The sequence below is a fragment of the Dromiciops gliroides genome, chromosome 3, assembly GCF_019393635.1.
Source record: "Dromiciops gliroides isolate mDroGli1 chromosome 3, mDroGli1.pri, whole genome shotgun sequence".
NCBI classification, from domain to species: domain Eukaryota; kingdom Metazoa; phylum Chordata; class Mammalia; order Microbiotheria; family Microbiotheriidae; genus Dromiciops; species Dromiciops gliroides.
In genome coordinates, this window is record NC_057863.1 from 409855298 (window position 1) to 409872789 (window position 17492).

The 17492-nt window shown below is 37.2% G+C and overlaps 1 protein-coding gene across 3 annotated transcripts in view; it reads left to right on the top strand.

Annotated features, from left to right (window-relative positions):
• HECW2 (HECT, C2 and WW domain containing E3 ubiquitin protein ligase 2) overlaps nucleotides 1-17492 on the top strand; it is a 449127-nt gene that overhangs the window by 21011 nt on the left and 410624 nt on the right. The window lies entirely within an intron of this gene.

Here is a 17492-nt window from a genome sequence, read left to right on the forward strand (position 1 = left end):
CATGGTTCTCTTCCCTCCAGCCTCACTGACCACTCTTTCTTATTTTCCTGGTTGGTTTTCTATCCTCTTCCTCCGTTTTCAACATGTGTTCTGTTCTTAGCCCTCTGGTCTATCAATACTCATTCTCAGTGAATTTATCCGCTCCCTAAATTTCACTGTGCAAATGGCTCCAAATCCTTTTCTATTTTCAACTTCTTTCAGAACTTTAGTCTTATTATTTTTGACTACTGGATTCTCCTAATTGAACATTCCAATGGCACATAATGATTTGCAGATTTTATCTCCAAAATATCCCTCTTCCACTGACTTCCTGTTATTTATGTTGATGATACTACCATCCTCCCAGTGACCAAAGCTTCTAATTGCAAGGTTATCTTTGAATCTTCCCTATCCCTCCTGCCCCCACAAATCAGTTGTGAAATTCTATACATTTTATCTATGTAATGTATCTTATATACATCTCCTCTTACCATTACATTTTGAATCGTGAAAGTGGTGAGAAAAGAAAGGGTCAATATGCCTTCCTTAGGTTTTTCTGATTTTTTCTTAATCCTCTTTTAAAGGATTCCCATTATCTGATTAATTTTATATTATTAATTTTATATTTTGATACAATGACAACCACTACTTTTGTTGTAGTCTACTTTTGTGAGGTACTTACTAAAGTGGATATACTTCATGTGTAATAAAATTTCATTCATCTATCTCTTAATTCTTTGCTGTATAACTTTTCTTTTAAGTGTAGTATCCAAGTACTTCCCAGACATTACCTCATTTATTTCCCACCCTGAAGGATTCTTTCTTCAATTTTCAAATGAGATCAGAGGTCAGGTCATGTCAAAGGTCAGAAAATGAGATAATATTGAAGTGCTAAATAGAATAAAAGACTCTTAATAAGTAGTTTGGACTCTAAACTGTTCAATTTTTTTATATTCTAGAACAAGCAGGAGGAATACAGGAATACACATGAATGACCAAAAATCATGAACTATTGAAAAAATCCCAACCTTTTGTAAGAAAATGTGGATTTTATATATTGGGCAAGAGATCAATATATAGAAAAAGAATGAGCTGATGTTCAAAGAAATGAGGTTCAAGGTCACTTATTTGGAAATCCATTTTCCATGCTGCCAAAGTGATTTTCCATAGGCGTGCAGATCTGGTCATGTCATTCCTTTACTCAACAAACTTTAGTGGCTCCCTATTGCCTCTAAAATCAAATATCAGTTTCTCAAATTCACATTTGTAACTCATCCTATCTTTCCAGACTTCCTATATATTATTTTCCTTCATGTATATTGTGGCCCAGTCAACTTGTCTTCTTACTCTTCATTCACAGTATTGCATTTCCCACTCCGTCTGTCCTTCCAGGCTAGGAGTGTACTCTCTCCTCACCTCTCCTTGATAGAAGCCTTCATTTCCTTCAAGACTCAGTTCCAAGCCTACCCTACCTTCTAAATAAAACATTTCTTGATTCCCCCAACTACTACTATACGCTGTTCCTAGATACCTTATATTTAGTTGTATTTATTCTAATATCCAGTCTTACATTCTTAATTGTATATACTTATGTATGTACACGTTATCTTGTCCAGTAGAATGTAAGTTCATAAAAGTGGAGATTGTTTCTTTCTTTCTTTCTTTCTTTCTTTCTTTCTATCTGTGTTCCCTGAGTGCAGGATTGAGACATTTATAGATATAGTATAGTTAACATTCTTTTAAATGAAATACTTATAATGATCTAAGAAACTGGCTGGAAATCAACTAGAGAGAACCCTAGGGAATAGGTAGACCTTTTGCCTAGTTTTACAAATGGGGAAATTGAGTCCCAGAGAGGTGGAGTAACTGGACTAAAGTAATGAAGGAATGCTGTTCACTAATTGTCACCTATTAATACATGTCAGAGGACAGACAAAGTGCTTGAAAAAAAAAAGCAAAACATGAATAGTTCCAGTGTCTGTCCATGAATTAAGAAATAGAGCTAACTGAAGTGTTACTATTAGCCTTGGGCCTAAAAGGATGAGTAGAATCATGAATGCAACAACCATAGCATGCATGTTTTTTTTTTTTTCATTTGTCTAAGCTTGTTCCTCTTCCCCAGAGTCCCACTTCCATCAGTCACTTGGTTCTGGAAGACTTAGGTATAAATATTAGATATTTAGTCCCAATATTCTCAATGCTAAAGTAAGGATAATAATAGTACCTACCTTCTAGGATTGTTGTGAGGAACAAATGAGATAATATTTGTAAAGTATTTAGTACAGTGCCTAGTACATACTAGGCATCATATAAATGATAGCTGCTATTATTACTAATTATTATTATTATAATCATCCATTTTTTTTGGTAGGGCAATGGGGGTTAAGTGACTTTCCCAGGGTCACACAGCTAGTAAGTGTCAAGTGTCTGAGGTCGGATTTGAACTCAGGTACTCCTAAATCCAGGGCCGGTGCTTTATCCACTGAGCCACCTAGCCGCCCCATAATCATCCATTTTTAAAGAGCACTGAGCTAAGAGCCAGGGCTCCGTGACTAATTTTGAGCAAGGCAACACCCTCTCTGGGCCCATTTCCTTATTGAAACACAACTTTTTGGAGAGAAGCTTCAGATTGCTAATCATGGTCTTTGATTAATTTGGAGTTCCATCCTTGCTTTCTGGGGTAATTGGAAAAGGGATATAGATTCCCTTCAGGGTAGCATTAAGGTATGTTAAAAGTTTCATTTTCTTCCTGTACAAAGTCTAAGAGATTGATGTGTATTCCTCAGGGGCTATTTTCCAGACTAGGTACTCCGTTATTCTGGGATGCTTGGATAATAAACAGAAACTAAGTAGGATTAAGGAGTGGAAGGGACCTTGGTTGTAGAAAGGTCACTAAGCCTACTATATTTTATTATAGATCTATTTAAATTCTGGGAGCTTGGGGGCATTCTTACCTATCCTGGGGCTATCTCCTTGTGGCAAGCCTGACAGAAGGAAGATACACTCTAATTCAGGCACTCTGACGTAATGGATGCTGGTTTGTTTATTCTGACACCTATGCTGTTTATTTATGGGAAACAAGAAATCTGTTTTACCCTTGATTAATCATCACTGGGAAGCAACATTTCTCTTTCGGGGGTGCCTCTTCCCTTATTATCTTGGGATGAGGTTACAGGGCTATGCTTCACTAGAGATTGGAACACCAGTTATTCATTTGAGCAGACAGAACTCACTCCTGCTTTCACCCTTAGATTCCTTGAGTTTGGAGTGACCAAACAGGGAAGCTGAAACCACTGCCCTACATTGGTTCTCTTCTTGGTCACCCCTGGAACTTGGAGAATGGGTGCCCTGGTCAGCTAGTTCTCTTCATCCTCTGCCACTATCCCCCTTCCCTGTTACAGCAGGCATATTAATCATAGCTCCCACTCCCCTTTTCCCTGTCATTCAACATCTGCAGAAGTAAAAATCCTTTCCCTATTCTCATCCCTATTTACCTCAGAATGATTTGGGGGGATGAAAGAAAAGATTTGCAAGAGCCCCTTTGGAGACCATGATTGTCCATCAGGGAAGAAGGAAATGATTGCCACGAAGTCATGATGCTGGTGACTTTGCACAGCTCTTCCTCACTTAAATCCAATTCAGTGCAAAGCATGACATCTGTCATGGTTCTCGTCAGGAATGAGGGACAAACAACTAGCTTAATCTGACTTAAGACTCCATCATTTGGCCGAATCTGCTCTCTTTAGTTACTAGTCATTTTTAACTGTAAAAACCAGCGCTCTTTTCTCTATTTTCATTCTACCCGATCTCTCTGCATCATCTCAAACTCTTACAGATCCCATTTTGTGGGATAGTCTCTTCTTCCCATGCTTCTGTGACACTTTTCTTTTCTAGCATCTCTTACTTGTCTATACCTTACCTTCAGCTCCATTTCCTAGGTCATCGTCCATCTCTTGACCATTAAATGTGGGTGTCAAAGTTCTTTACTGGGTCCTTTGCTCATCTTTTTCAATGATCTTATCAGCTCTCATAGCTTTAGTGATCATTTCTACACAGGTGATCCCCAAATGTATACTATTTCCAGCCCTGATCTCTCTTCTAAACTCTATTCCCATATTATCAACTATTATCAACTACTGTATATCCGGACCTGAATTCTTAATTGAAATTTCCAACTCAACATATCCAGTTTCTCCTCCAAATTTCCCTTTTTCCATTGATGTCTCCACCATCCTTCTGGCTCTTCACGTTTGAAGTCTCAGAGGCATCCTTGATTCTCTCTTGTTCCTTATTTCCCATATCCATTAACTTACTAGGTCTTATTTAGTTCTACCTTCTTGACATTTCACATTGATACCCCTCTTTTTGACACAGTCACTGCCATTCTTTAGGCCCTCACTACATCTATCCTGTACTGTTGCAGTAGCTTCATGATTGGTGTCTACTCCCCCCACCTCTTTTTTTTGGGGGGGCAATGAGGTTTAAGTGACTTGCCCAGGGTCACACAGCTAGTAAGTGTCAAGTGTCTGAGGTCGTATTTGAACTCAGGTCCTCTGAATCCAGGGCCAGTGCTTTATCCACTGTGCCACCTACCTGCCCCCCTCTCTTCCCTTTTCACTTCAACTTTCAAACAGCAATTAAATATTTCCAAATAATTAATCTAACCAGCTATGTGGCAATGGATAGAGCACTGGGCTTGTAATCAGGAAGATTCATCTTCATAAGTTCAAATTCAGATTCAGACATTTACTAGCTGTGTGATACTGGGCAAGTCACTTCACTCTGTTTGCCTTAGTTTCCTCATCTGTAAAAAGAGCTGGAGAAGGAAATAGCAAACCGTTCTAGCATCTTTGCTGAGAAAACCTCAAAATGGGGTTATGGAGAGCACAGAAACAATTGAACAACAGTAACAACAAAACCATGTAATTTTCCTGCTCAGAAATCTTTAGTACCCGCTTGTTGCATTGAGGATAAGATGAAAACTTCCCAGCCTAGAATTGAAAGACTTTCAGAATCTGGCTATCACCTCCCTTTTTAGAATTAATTTACATTACTTTCCTTAACATATTCTATGGTCCAGCCAAACTGGCCTAATTACTGTTCTTCAAACTGGATATGCTATTTCATCCTCCTTGTTTTTGCTTCAGACTCTTTCACAATCTGTTGTATACTCCATTCTTAACACCTTGGAATCTCCAGATTCCTTCAGCTCTCTGCTCAGGTCTCCTTTCCTTTCCTGAAGCCCCACCATGCCCCAGTTGTCATTAATCTGACCCTCCTGAAATTATTTTTTATTTACCCACCTGTGGATCAGTTGTGGTACCCTTCCAAGAGCAAGCATTTTCAGGGCTGGGACTTTTTCATTTTGTCTTTGTATCTTCTGTTTTTAGTACAATGCTTTATACAGTGCAGGTGCTTAATAATAAATACTTAGTAATTGGAATCTGTAAAATGAAAAAGCTAGGGCTGGAGGGTAATTTAGTTTTTTTCTTCTTTCATTACTATTTTTATTAGTAACAGCCAACATGTGAATAATATTTAGCTTTCCCATCTGTTATCATCTTTACACATGATAATTCTGGGAGGCGTGTAAAACAAGTGTTATGTCATTTAAGAGGAGAAGAAACTGTGGTTCAATGAGGTTAAATAACCTGCTAATTACTGACAGAACCCAGATTAGAAGACTGTCTCTTCTGATTTGTAGGTCCTTATTTTTTTCCATGAAGTCATACTCTCTTCTGAAGAAAGCATGGCAGGGAATAAGATATAGCAATTAAAAAAAAGAATGGAGTACAAAGGTAATGAAAGAGAATGAAAGGGAAATGTATGAGAGAATAAGAACCAGAATTACTAAACTTGGTCTTTTAAAAGACAGACAAATGACATTTCTAGTAGTTAGTATCAAGATGGGAATATGGTACTGCCAAAACATGAATTTTTGTCTCATGACATTGCAGGGGATGCTTTTCTGTAGTGATAATGTTTTAAATGAGAGCTGTGTTCTTAGCCAAAATTTGAACTATAAAGGCTTAAAATTGATTTTCTCAGATTTGAAACTAATAGATAGTGAGCTGGGGTGGATGAGGATCTTGGCTCTGGTAAGAGACTGGAGTTGTGGAAACCTAAAATCCCATTGTTAGAGGAATCACTGAGATCTATAGCTGGTGAATAGTCATTTGAAAAGGCGAAATTTCATCTCGATGGGGTTATGTATTCAAGACAAGAAATAAACATAAATGTCCACCCCCAGCATATCCTGGAGTTATAGATTTAAAGCTGGGAGGAATCTCAGAAGGTCTTTAGTCCAACCCTTCATATTTGAGGACCCAAAGAGGTTATTTGTAGAAATTGAAGTGCCTAGCAATAAGCTTTAATATGCTACTAATTTAAAAAAATAAAACACCTTTACTCTATTGGCATACTTTTCTTAAAAAATTCTAAGCTCAACTATCTATTAAAAATAAAACCAGAGACATGCAAAGTAAGGAACAGAATAAAATACTTTTCTTATGGCAAGAATGACTTTTCTGCAAAAATCAAATCATTTTTCAGTATTTCATCTAATTAGTCATAGTTGAACCATAAAAATTAAAAAAAATTGTAGCATGAATTATACAACTCTTCAAACCGTATTTTTCATGTATATATTTTTTCATATGCAGAAGGCACAGTTGGGGTTTTTGATAAGTATCCCATAAGATGATTTCATTTGGAAAATTAACATTTTTTTGATTCTTCTTAAAATGGGTTGCTGCTAGGAGAAATTTATTTATTCAGACAAAATATTCGTTTTTAAAAATTTTAAAATTTTGGGGAATTTTTTTGTGAGGCAATTGGGGTTAAGTGACTTACCTAGGGTCACACAGCTAGTAAGTGTATAAAGTGTCCGAGGCCGGTTTTGAACTCAGGTCCTCCTGAATCCAGGGTCGGTGCTCTATCCACTGCGCCACCTAGCTGCCCCAAGACAAAATATTCTTAACACATGGTTTTGCTATGAGGGAAGGCTAAAAATTCCCCTATAATGGTTAATGATCTTACATGGGATTAATGAGTAATAGATTATAATTTATAATATATTATAAAATGTTTCATTGAATCCTTAAAATATAAATAACAACTACCTAGATAGGTTTTGAGAGGGGATCAAAGTTGAAATTATCTCAAATGTTTTGTATTGCTGTGATTCTTTGAATAAAATTATTTGTATTTTACTGAAAAGATATAAAATTTGAATGCTGGGTGATAGTGGTAGCAAAGGCATCAAGAAAAACAAAATAAAGAGGGAAGGGAAGTTCTTTGGGGGAGATTATGGGTTTTTGTTTTATTAGTTTTCTTGGTTACCTGTTTCCCCTCACAAAATACCAAATTGCCACTTAGAATTTGTGCCATTTATTTTTTTCAGGGATACATTTCACAGGTACGGTTTTATCATTATGATTTTACCTGAATTTCAGGTTTCTTGCTGCTGTCTTGGTTTTAGATATAAAACTGGTCCCTGCTGGATGATTGTTTTGGTACTTCTGATATTAATCTCCCCCTCCCCTTATAAAAATCTATTACTAGTCAATGCAGTTGTAGCTAAATCATTATGTGCTAATGGAAGGGAGCCATGGCAGAGTATGTATCCAAAAATGGAATAATCAAAAAATTATCCATGTGTAGTTTTGTAATTAAATGTAGTATATATTTTGTAATAGGTTTACCTAATTGTGTTTTGCTCAGCCTAATAATTAAATTAGGTTTCACTCCTTAGGCACTGATAAGAGAGTGAGATTGTATCGGGTTGAGATTATATAGTAGCATATGTAATTTGTAATCTGGGTAATAGTTGAAGAAGGAAAAAAAATACAGAGCCTGCTAGATCTCTGCAGAGGAAAGTATCCAATTCTTCTTGTCCATAGTCCCTGATTTGTGAACATTCAGTTTTTCCCACTTTCACTCTCAAGGTTCCAGGAGATATATCTTTTCTTCTCCATCCTGGAACTTAGAATTTGACTAGAAATGTGAAAATGGTGGTCAGGGTAGTTAGAGAAGGGTATTGTGGGAAAGATGTTTTAGGATATAAGGATATTAGGTTAAGCATGTTTTGTGGCCTGACCTGGAAACCTAATCTCCTGTATGTAACATTTCTTCAGGAAAACATATCTTCTCAATGCTGCTATTTTTCTACAAGCTGAAGAGCACTTATTCAGCAGGAAACATTTAGAACACATTCTTTTTCTCTATAAAAATGATGAAGATAGATCAACCTTTTCTAAAGGAGAATCTACTTGTAATTTCTGACAGGTCTTAAGATCACTGGTGGGAGGTAGAAACTCTCTGTCTCTGTTTTTGTCTCTGTCAGTATCTCCATCTCTGTCTCTGTGTCTCTCTCTGGCTCTTGGTCTCTCTTGTTTTTATAAGGGAAGGGAGTGGTGGTAACCTAAGTTAGAAGCATGGGGAGGAGATTGTGCCTGCCAAACCTGCAGTTAGCCAAATTGGTTTTCAAAAATCTAAAGAATGAAGAGTCCTAACTTAGTATTTTTGAGCCTCATTGCAATTTAATTCCTCTACAAATCCATTCAATAGACTAGTGACCTCTATATGGGGAAATGGTTACTTGGCTTGTTTATGATTTTACAGAGAAAGTGAAAAGGAAGGGAATAAAACTTGAACTTTTGTGTATTCTATAATGAATTCTATTTTTATGCTTCTTTTTGGAGTTGTCATCCTTTTCCCCCTTTCCTTTAAAAAATGTATTCCATGCAGTTCCAGAACTTCATGGAGAGGCAGTATAATAATGTAGGGAAAAGAGAAGGGAACAAGCTTTTGTTAAGCACCTACAATGTGCCAAGCACTTATCATTTAGTAGAATGGAAAGAAGAGTAGATTTGGTGTCAGAGTATCTCATCCTGAATCCCGATTCTATTGTTTGCCACCTATGAGAGTTTGGCCAAATTGTTTTACCTTCTTGGGCCTCAATATTCTCACCTTAAAAGGGAAGAGCTTAGAATAAATTATGGATTCTTAACAAAGGTCCTTGGGTAGATTTCAGGGGCTTCATAAAGTTGAATGGGAAAATATACATATTTTTTTCACTAACCTCTAACTGAAACTTAACATTTCCTTCAATTATTTAAAAACATTCTGAAAAGGATTTTGTAGGTTTCACTGTCAAAGTAGTGCAGGACACACAGAAACCCTAGACTGGATAATTCTAAGGTTTCTTGTGCTTCTAAATTCTCTAGTCTTAGTTGTTGTTGTTTATACTTTGTTTTTGAAGAGGATGGATTACACCACAGGGTGATGTCTTGACTCCAGGGTAAATTGGATTTAAGTTAGGCAGAATTACAAAAAGTCATCAGCCTCTTTTTCCGAGTCCAGAGTCATCAAAGTCTGGTGCCAAAGACAAAAGTCAGGAACAAAAGTATGAACCATACAGAAAGTCAATACCACACAGTAGAAAGAATGCCAGGGCAAGGGGTCAGAAGCTGTGGTTCTTCACTTATTAGTCATATGACCTTGGGTTCAGTAAATATTTGTTAAGTGCTTACTGCATGTAAGGCAAGGTACTTGGTGCTCAGGATACAAAGGCAAAACCAAAATAGTACCTGCCCTCCAGAAGATTCTCTGATTCTGTAGCTTAATATTATTAGTACTCTGTGCTTAGTATGACAAAATCAGACTTTGTCAAACGATTGTTTAGACTTGGCAGTACGATAAGATTTCCCCACGTGGATTCAAATCTTATATTAGGGACTCTAATACCAATGTCTGACTAGTTTAGTTTGTTAGAACATTGTCCAAGTAATCTCAAAGTCAGGCTTTCCATCTGTTTTGTACCTATTCCATGACTAGAGACTAAATTTCTGGCCAACCAATGTTGTTCGGTCATTTCAGTCATGCCCTACTCTCTTTGACCCCAGTTTGGGGTTTTCTTGGGAAATATACTGGAGTGGTTTGCCATTTCGTTCTCCAGCTCATTTTATAGAGGAGGAAACTGAAGCCAAGAGGATTAGGTGACTTGCCCAGGGTCATACAGCTAGTAAGTGTCTGAGGTCAGATTTGAATTCCAGTTCTGGTACTCTATCTCCTATGCCATTTAGCTGCATAACCAGTGTATGCCTTTGGGAATATATGCATCAGGACAAATCTCATTGCTACTACTGCAGTGATACAAAGCATGCTCCCTATTGAAGGAGAATACAGTATGGTAGAGTGGGAAAAGAACAATGATTCTAAAGTCAGAGGACTGAGGTTTGTGGTGGCTAAGAACTGGAAATCAAAGGGATGCCCATCAATTGAAGAATGGCCAAACAAACTGTGCTATATGATGGTGATGGAATATTATTGTGCTATAAGAAATGACAAGCAGAATGATTTCAGAAAGGCCTGAGAAGACTTGTATGAAGTGATGTACAATGAAGTGAGCAGAACCAGGAGAACACTGTGCACAGAGACAGCAATATTGCTTGATGAAGACCTATGAATGACTTAACTATTCTCAGCAATACAATGATCCAAGACAATTCCAAAGGACTAATGATGAAGCATACTATCCACCTCCAAAGAAAAAACTGATTTTGATTGAGCACAGACTGAAGCATGCTATTTTTCACTTTCTTTCCCTTTTTTTCTTTTATTCAAGTTTTCTTATACAAAATGACCAATAGAGTAATGTTTTATATAATAGCACATGTATAACCTATATCTGCTTACTGCCTCAGGGAGAGAAGAGGGGAGGGAGGGAGGGAAGGAGAGAGAAAATTAGGAACTCAAAACTTTAAATTAAAATGTTTATTTATTTATTTATTTTTCCGGGGCAATGAGGGTTAAGTGACTTGCCCAGGGTCACACAACTAGTGAGTGTTAAGTGTCTGAGGCCAGCTTTGAATTTGTGTCCTCCTGAATCCAGGGCTGGTGCTTTATCTGCTGCACCACCTAGCTGCCCCCAATGTTTATTATTAAAAAAAAAAAAGAAGACAGGTTCAAATCTCACTTGAGATGCTTCCTACCTCTATGACCTTGAGTATATCACTTGAACTCTCTGGGCTTCACTTTATTTTTAAATAAGGGTGGAATGGTAAGGGGTGTATTAAATGGCTTCTGAGATGCCTTCTAGGATCAGTCAGAAAGATCATCTTTTTTGGGGGGGCAGGGCAATGAGGGTTAAGTGACTTGCCCAGGGTCACAAGCTAGTAAGTGTCAAGTGTCTGAGGTCAGATTTGAACTCAGGTCCTCCTGAATCCAAGGCTAGTGCTCTTTCCACTGCACCACCTAGCTGCCCCCAAGAAAGATCATCTTTTAACAGATTCATCTGATCCAACCTTCCATACCATCCTCTTTACAGCATCCCCAATGAATGGTCTTCTAGCCTCTGCCTAAGTACTTACAGTAATGGAAAACATGCTATATCAAAAAGCTTATCTCTTCAATTTTTGGACATCTTTATGAATTGATTTCAAATTTGACTCCCTATAGTCTTCACACATTGATCCTGTCCTTCTGGAGCCAAATGGAATGACAAATCTAGCTTTTGTATTACATCCTCTCAACTATTTGAAGATGATTACTTTCTTCTTTCCTTCCCTTGAAGAACCATTCTCTGTTCCTTCAACCATTCCTCATACAACCAGGTGAAGTGGTTTCTAGAACCTTTATTATCCAGGCCACCCTTTGAATATGCACTAGTTTATCAGTGTTCCATTTAAAATGTGGAGCCCAGGCTTGAACACAAGACTTTGAAGTTAGCCTGACCATTAAGACTATTATCTATCTTGTATTAGATAATATAGTTATATCGCTGCAGCCCAAGATCAGATTACCTTTGGCAGTCACCTTACAATGTTGTTTCACAGTGAGCTTGTTGTATTGAGTCATGTCTGGCTCTTCTGACCTCACTTATGGTTTCCTTGGCAAAGATACTGGAATGGTTTACCATTTCCTTCTCCAGCTCATTTTAGAGATGAGGAAACTGAGGTAAAGAGGGTTAAGTGACTTGCTCAGAGTCACATAGCTGGTAAGTGTCTGAGAATGGAGTTGAACTCAGGTCTTCCTGATTCCAGACCTGGTGCTCTCTCTATTGCACCACCTAGGTGCCCCATATTGAGCCTGGATTTGATTAAAAACACTACATTGTTGCTTCCTTCCAGTCCCCCCCCCCCCCCGCCCAAACCCTCTAGAAATCTCTTTCAAATTAGGTCTTCTCCAGTCTGTATTCATGTAGTTGATTTCCTTAACTCCAGTATAACATTTTACATTTCCCTGTTAATTGTTATTTTGTAAGTTTTGCTCCATTTCCCCTTCTGTTGAGGAAATCTGAATTCTACTTTTGTTATACATTGTATTAGTTATCCTTCCCAGCTTTGTGTCTTTTGAAAATTCTATAGCCATATGTTCATCTAAGTAATTTAATGAAAATGCTCAACACTTGTGAGACCTTGGACAATCCCTTTTTGACTGATTTTCCTCATCTGTAATAACAGGATAATGGACCAGTAATAAATGTTTATTGACTGTCTGACTAGATGAACTTCAAGGTCCCCTCCAACTCTAAATCCATGCTCCTAAGATGGGGACATTAGTTTGCTGAACCCTGTGGTATGTCATTAGAAAGCTTCCAACTTAACCTTCATTCATTAGCCAATGTTTTTGGAAATGGTAATTCACCCAAATATAGCTCCTGCCAACTAAAGAATTATCTGACCCATATTACTATATTTTGTTCATAGGATGTGATGAGAGATGTTGCCTTATTGAAATTCAAAGACACTATGCACATAAGATTCCCTTTATTTGCTACTCTAGTCACATTATCAAAAAATGCTTGTTGAATTTTAAGTGGGGTTAGCTTGTCATGACTGAAGCTTTTATATACTGTTATTGATCACTACTTCCTTTTAAAGTCTCTTCTCCCTTGGAAATTATATGGTTTTATGTATTCACAAACAATCTGTCTAATAATTTGCCATAGAAATTTGTCAGGTAAAAAGTGTTTGGTCTATAGTTTTTAGGAATCTACTTTTTGTCCTAACTTTCTCATCCCACATAGCCAAAAAGAGATGCAAACATCTATTTCACCTGTCTTCTTCTCCCTGTATACACTACCATGATCCTAGTACAGATCCTCATTTCTTTGCACCTGGACTGCTGTGATACACACCTGTACAAACTCTCTGCCTCAAGATTCTCTCCTCTCTGGTCCATCCTCCATATTGCTGCAAAATTGATTTTCCTAAGGCACACGTCACTCCCTTGCACAATAAAGTGCAGTAGTTTCCTTCTTACTGCTAAGAAAAGCTACAAACTTTGACATTTAGAACTCTTCATAACTTGACTCCTACTTGGGATGTAATTTGTTCAGGACCTGGAGATTTGAACTCATTAAAGACAGATAGTTGATGGATTTTTTTTTTGTTACAACATAATATCTTTTCTTTCCTTGGGATTTAATTTCTCCTTAAGTATGTTTATTCTACTTTTTCCAGTGTGAGGACCATTCTTGTTCCTAGAGGGACACAAAATAGAAGTTGAGTAGTTTTGCTTTCTCTCTCATCAGTTAACATTAGACCATCTGCCCAAACAGTGGGCCAATCCTTTTCCTTGTCATCCTTGCACCAAACATAGTTACAAAAGCCCTTTTTATTGTCCTTAGCATTTAGCACAAGCCTCAGCTTATTCTGGGCTTTAGCCTTCCCAACACTGTTCTTACAGATTCGTGCCTTGCATTTTTATTCATTCTTAGTCCTCCTTTCATCTTTTAAAATTTCTGCTGATAGTAGATATTCCTATACAGCAACATTAGCTGCCACCCTCACCTGTTTTTTCACCCTTACTACAATCATTTGTAATTGAATCATCAGATTTTAATTTTTTATTTTACCTCAATTGTATTAAGGAAGAGGGTCACCAGTATGGTGAGGGGATTGAACGATATCTCATGGAAGATCTCTAGAAGTAACTAGAGACCTTTAGCCTGGAGAATAGCAATTTTTTTTTGGGGGGTGTGGAGCAATGAAGGTTAAGTGACTTGCCTAGGGTCACATAGCTAGTAAGTATCAAGTGTCTGAGGTCATTTTTGAAGTCAGGTCCTCCTGAATCCAGGGTCAGTGCTTTATCCACTGCACCACCTAGATGCCCCCAAGAATAGCAAATTTAAGGATAAAGTATATAGTCTTCATTTGAAGGGTCATCCCATGGAAGATGGATTAGATTTTTATTTTGTTGGGTCCTAGAAATGACAGCTAAGACTAATGAGTGTAAATTACAGAGAAGTAGATTTTGGGGTAAAATGATGAGAAAATTCCTATTTAGAGGCACCCCAAATTGGAGAAGGCTACTTTGTGGGCTATTTTCTTTTTATTATAGATCTCTGACTAGATGACCATCAGTTTGGTTTGGTTAAATGTTGGATTTAGATAATCTCTGAATGTCCTTTCAACTTTGAAATTCTATGATTTTGGGATTGTTAAACACTGCCTGTGCTTGTAGGTATGGTAAAAATGGTATCAGGAGGAACACTGTAGGTTTAGCTGTTTCTCTGAGACTACCCCCTGCCTGACTCTACTGAATGCTTATTGGGATATTATCAGTCAGTAATCAACAAACATTTATTGATCACTTACAATGTGATAGACACTGTACTAAAAGTTGGGGAAACAAAGAAAAGTAAAAACAGTCTCTGTCCTCAAGGATGTAACATTCTAATGTAGAAGACAAATGTAAATGAAGAGGCACATATAACATACATAAAGAGTAGGTAGAAGGTAATCTTAGAGGAAAAGACCTGCAGAATATGACATTTGAGCTGTCTTGAAAGGAAGTCTGGGATTTCAAGAGGCAGAAATGAAGAAGAGCATTCCAGGCATGGAAGACAGCTGATGCAGAGTAATGCATAAGTACACTGGAATCATGGGTAGAGATAAGGCTGTTAAGAGTTCTAAATGCCAAAGTAAAGAGTTTACATTTGATTCTAAAGATTAATAAGGAACCATTAGATTTCTTTTTTCACATTTCTTTTATTTTTAATTTATGGAATAAAACAAACATTTTCCTAACATAGCATAATAATAAACATGATTGCACATGAAACTGCAAATCTATTTCTTTTAAATATATAATAAAATTATGTAAATTTCTTTTTTTGGTTCCTTTTATATTTCATTGAGTGGGATAGGAAGATGGTGTGATATGATAAGGTCTACACTTTGAGAAAATCATTTGGCAACTATATGGAGAATGGATTAGAGTGGGGAGAGACACGAGTCATATATACCCAATTGTAAACAATGACAATAGTCTGGATGAATCCAAATATCAGATTCAAAAAATTCCTGTGTAGCACAGGAATGCAATCCACCCCAATCTTTCTTTTTGGTCTAGGACTAATTTGTTTATTTCCCTCGCAGCTATTCTGGCAGTTTGGGGTGGTTCCCCCAAAGGAACAATTTTGCTGCTGTAATTTCATCACAGAGTTGGAGACCTAATTCTGGTGTGGAGGAGCTGTGTGTCTGCTATTCACTACTGTTACTCTCTGAGTCCTTGCCAATGGGATTCTCACACAGTGAAAGGAGTTCAAAACTATACAAAAAAGCTATGGACTATCTGTTGTTTCTCTATAATATCCTGTTTATTATATGTTTTTTCAAACATCACCTGTGCTTGTATTCCTGAGAGTTTTAAAAGACTTTCCAGATTAGCAAGAAGAACAATTTTTAGAATCTTTTTTTTTTTGATGACAGGATCAAGTAAGATGCAGACCAAAGGTAGAAGGCAGAGCACTCAAAGTTGTTAGCATTATTTCCCCATTTTATATGCCATTTATATTAAAGCAGCATTCGTGAAATCTGTTTTCTCCTTCATGCCACTTCAGAGTAGGAGCAATTGCTAGCATAGGACTTTTTTTTTTCATTTTGGACTATACTTTTATTAGTAATAATAGATAATGTTTGCATGGTATTTTAAGGTTTGTTCAATGCTTTACATATTCTCTCATTTGATCCTCATAACAATCTTGTGAAGTAAGTTCCATTTTTGTCTCCATTTTGCCGACGAAATAACTGAGCGTGAGAGAAATTAAGTGACTTGTCTAGGGTCTCATAGCTTTAAGTGTCTGAGGCAGGAGTTGGAATCGGGTCCTCTCATCTCTAAGTCCAGTACTCTCTCCACTGTGCCACCCAGTTGCTGCCTTCTTCATTGTATCCAGCCTCTACTGAGTTACTTATCACCATCTTGTGATTCCTTCATCAGTTTCCAGGAACTAGATATCATACAGTTAGCTTAAAAAGGCCCTATCCATTGGTTTTATGACCTAGTACCAAGGAGGAGGGGGCAGGGAGAAGTCTTTCTATATTGTGAAACATATGTTGTTGAGGCAAACTTTAGGATTCAGTGATTTCATGTCCTGAATTGATGTCAGTGATGTGTATGACACTTTACATAGCTGGTACTCTTAGATACCCGAGTATTTCAGCTTTATATGAGGTGACTATACATTCTTTCCAGTATCCAGATGAAGAACAAAACCTATTTGAGGTGTTTAAGGTACTGGGCTAGGGATAGTGCCTGTGTTAATATGGCCCAGAACTTTTAGTTCTTGTGTTATTGGAGACCTAAGTTGGTGTGCACTTTGGTTAAAACCAGCATTGACTTCAGCTGTCTCTTACTGCAACATAACTGCAGAGTGGTATGCTTGGTATCCACTTTCTAGTCTTGTTACATCTGCCTTAGCTCAGCTTTTAGGGATTTAAATAAATTCTAGTGTCCTTTTTTGTACTTTTAGTTACTTCCTAAAATGAATCTTTTGGTTTCTTCAGGCAGGTAGTTTCTGTAGCTAATGCAGAATTTGGCCCCTAAAGGTGTGATGCTCTGAGGGTTTAGAGACAGGAGGGAGGAGAAATGCAGAAAGCTAAGAAGATTCTGTATAAAAGACATTTTGTTTCCAGAGGTTGTACTAACAATTAGTCCTGAATCGGGAAAGATATGGCCTATAAGCAAAGCAATGATGTAAATAAGTGGTGACAAAATCATTAGTGCCATTAATGTGGTATAGATGTTAGCAGCATAAGAAACCTCATGGTGTATATATAGGGAGGACTCCAAGACCTTTCTGGTATGACAGGTGCTATCTTTCAGCAACAGCATGATCCTGGTTGAAATTTTTTTGGTTACACTCAGGAATAGGTATATAGTGGTAGATTATAAGAATAAAGCCAAATTCAGATCTGTTGTTTTTTGTTTGACTCTACTAAGTGGTTCATTCATTTCTGATGTGAAACTGCTGAAAAAAAAAGTATCACTTCATTTCAGTCTGAATGTCAACAAATTGAGCATATGGCTGAAAGTTGTTGTTTTTTACCCCTCAAAATCTTTTGGGTTTATATAATTATCTGAAAACAATAGTTCACAATTTTAAGCAAAATACTTTTTTCACCAATGCCTATCTCTAGGCTTGAGGAAAGTGACTTCACTGAAAAGTGTTGGGAAATAAAAACTGGGTTTAAGAATGTGATGTAAGGCATCATTTTGTTTTAAAA